Source organism: Montipora capricornis, chromosome 11, assembly GCF_036669925.1.
Source record: "Montipora capricornis isolate CH-2021 chromosome 11, ASM3666992v2, whole genome shotgun sequence".
In the NCBI taxonomy this organism is placed as follows: Eukaryota; Metazoa; Cnidaria; class Anthozoa; order Scleractinia; family Acroporidae; genus Montipora; species Montipora capricornis.
Window position 1 is genome coordinate 39,340,926 of NC_090893.1, and position 2,500 is coordinate 39,343,425.

Here is a 2,500-nt window from a genome sequence, read left to right on the forward strand (position 1 = left end):
GAATTCGAAAATGGTGTATTACGAAAACTTTACCCCAGGAATTCGAAAATAATTGCCGTTTTGTCCAGTTCCCTGTTAAGATGTGACAAGAGCACTCTGAAGTTGCCTCTTCCGTGACTTGGAGAGCGCCATCTTGGATATGATGTGTGTTCCAAGGGAAAATGGTTATCCGAGGAATGACTGGATACGGAATCGTATAGTCTTTATGTTGTTTTATTCGATCTATAAGAAAGATACAAAATTCGAGAGAATTGAAACCTAATGCGAGTGATTCATGAAATTGCATGGGAAATTATAATTCTCAAAATTCAAACGGTTACAAAAAGCTACTTACTTCTGTGGCGATATCCAGTCAAACTTATTTCAGTATTAACAGGTCAGCAAAACAGGTCAGCAGATTGGACAGTAAAAAAACTACAGGTTAGCGATGTTCAACGTAAGATACAAAACGGGTGTTGACCTTTGTCTCTTATTATTTAATTTGTCATTCTAACTGAAAGATCAACTTACTTAGCTATTACGCCATTGACTGTCAATCACGCGACAAATCAAATAAAATCAAAGGTCAATAAACGAATTAAATGAAGGGCGTAGTCCTTATCTCTACCAGCTTCTGGCTAGTCATCACCTTGTGCAGGGTGTGTGACGGCGATCTTGGTTATGGGTCGGCGGTACATTCCCGTCGACGTCTTGACTTCAACATTTCGCACTCGACCGTCAGGTCCAGGGTGTACTTCTAGGACCCTTCCAATTGACCATTTCCCCCGGAGAGTATTGGGATCTGATACTACTACGGTATCATCTGGTCTCACCTTCCGCTTTTCCACCTGCTATTTCTTCCTTGGTAAACACATCCCTGTTCCAGCGCTTCCAAAATGAATCAGTGATTTTCTGCACGAATTCCACCCTGTGGCGTGGGTTGTTTGTTCCCTTGAAAGGCCCCTGTGGAATTTCTGATGAAGCACGTCCTAGAAGTATGTCGTTTGGGCATATGTAACTGCCGTTGTACGGGTCATTTGGTATCCTACCGATTGGTCGCTGGTTCACCAGATTAGCCACTTCCAGTAGAATTGTGTACAGCTCCAATGGAGTTATTACCTGACTGCCAACAGCTTTCTTCAAGGCACTCTTGCATGTTTTAACTAGTGCTTCTGCACAGCCATTTTGATGCGGGGCACCTGGCGTAGTGAACTTCCACTGCATCCCCTCAGTATGACTGCTGAATGAACTCGTATGGCTAAGAATCTTCTCAGGACTTGAAGAAACTCCATAGTTGTAAGGTCCACTGCCATTTCCAAATGGACAGCCCGTGTGTTTAGGCATGTGAACAAAACTCTGTAATGCTTTGCGGTTTTGTTTCTTGAGATCTTGACGTTATAAGGCCCGAAATAGTCGCACGCGGTCATGTAGAACGGAGGGGTATACGGAGCTAAGCGAAGGGCGGGTAAATTTGCCATTAATTGAGACTCCGCCTTGTGTGCCATTTCTCGACAGAATGCACATTTGAACTTCACTGCCTTGCTTAGTTTGTTTCCTTTCAGAATCCAGAACTTCCTTCTTGTTCTGGCGGTCGTAGCTGCTACCCCGTTATGACCGTACTGGTGGGCATGTCTTGTTATTAACCAGGAGATCCAATGGTTCCTTGGGAGTAGGGTGGGGTGTTTTGCGTCATAGGAGATGATAGCCTCGTCCACTCTTCCTCCAACTCTAATTACATGTTTGCCATCTAGAAACGGGATCAGTGATTTGAACTCTCCCTTTTCCTTTCGGCGATGCAAATCATTTGGAGCTGCTTTGATCCAGAAAAGCTCTGCACTCTCTACTTCTTCAGGAGTTAGTGGACCGTTTCTTCCTTCTTGCGCGTGCTTTCGTAAACTTATCTTCTTAGCTAGCCTTTGTATACGTGCTGTTATCCGTATCAATTTTCTCCAGTTAGAGAATTTCTCAGGGTTGATGGCTTGTTCAACTTTTTTTACTTCGCAAATTGCTTTCACTTGACGACGTTCCATTTCTTCCTCTGAGACAGCTTTCATTGTTTCTTGGGGCCAAAATTCCTCAGGTAGTTGCAAGAACTCTGGTCCATTGCTCCATCTTCCGTTTAACTCCTCCACTTGTATTCCTCTTGAAACATCATCGGCCACATTCACTGCACTGGGGAATTGTCTCCACTGACTCGGGTCGGTGTTGCTCTGGATTTCTCTGACACGCGAGGACACAAATGGCTTGAAGCTACGTGAAGGGCTTTGTAGCCAAGCAAGCGCTATCGAACTATCAGTGAAAAGCTGGATTTGAATTGTAGCCTGGACTCCTGCTCTATAGTCTTGGCTAGACGGGAAGCGAGGACTGTGGCATGTAGCTCCAATCGCGGTACGCTTAGTTGCTTCAAGGGTGCGACTCGTGACTTCGCTGCAATCAATCTGACGTGGTACTTGTCACCATTTGTTCTCTGGCGGACGTATGCACAAGTTCCAAAGGCATCTTGTGACGCATCTGAGAATAC

The 2,500-nt window shown here is 44.8% G+C and overlaps 1 protein-coding gene and 1 pseudogene across 1 annotated transcript in view; one reads left to right on the forward strand and one right to left on the reverse strand.

Moving 5' to 3' along the window:
* Positions 1-582, forward strand: part of LOC138024248 (alpha-(1,3)-fucosyltransferase 7-like) — a 20,912-nt gene extending 20,330 nt beyond the window's left edge. The window contains exon 2 of the mRNA XM_068871388.1: positions 1-582. This exon is cut by the window's left edge and continues 543 nt beyond it. The gene's annotated coding sequence lies outside the window, so the exon portion shown is untranslated.
* Positions 128-2,500, reverse strand: part of LOC138024261 (uncharacterized) — a 6,193-nt pseudogene continuing 3,820 nt past the window's right edge.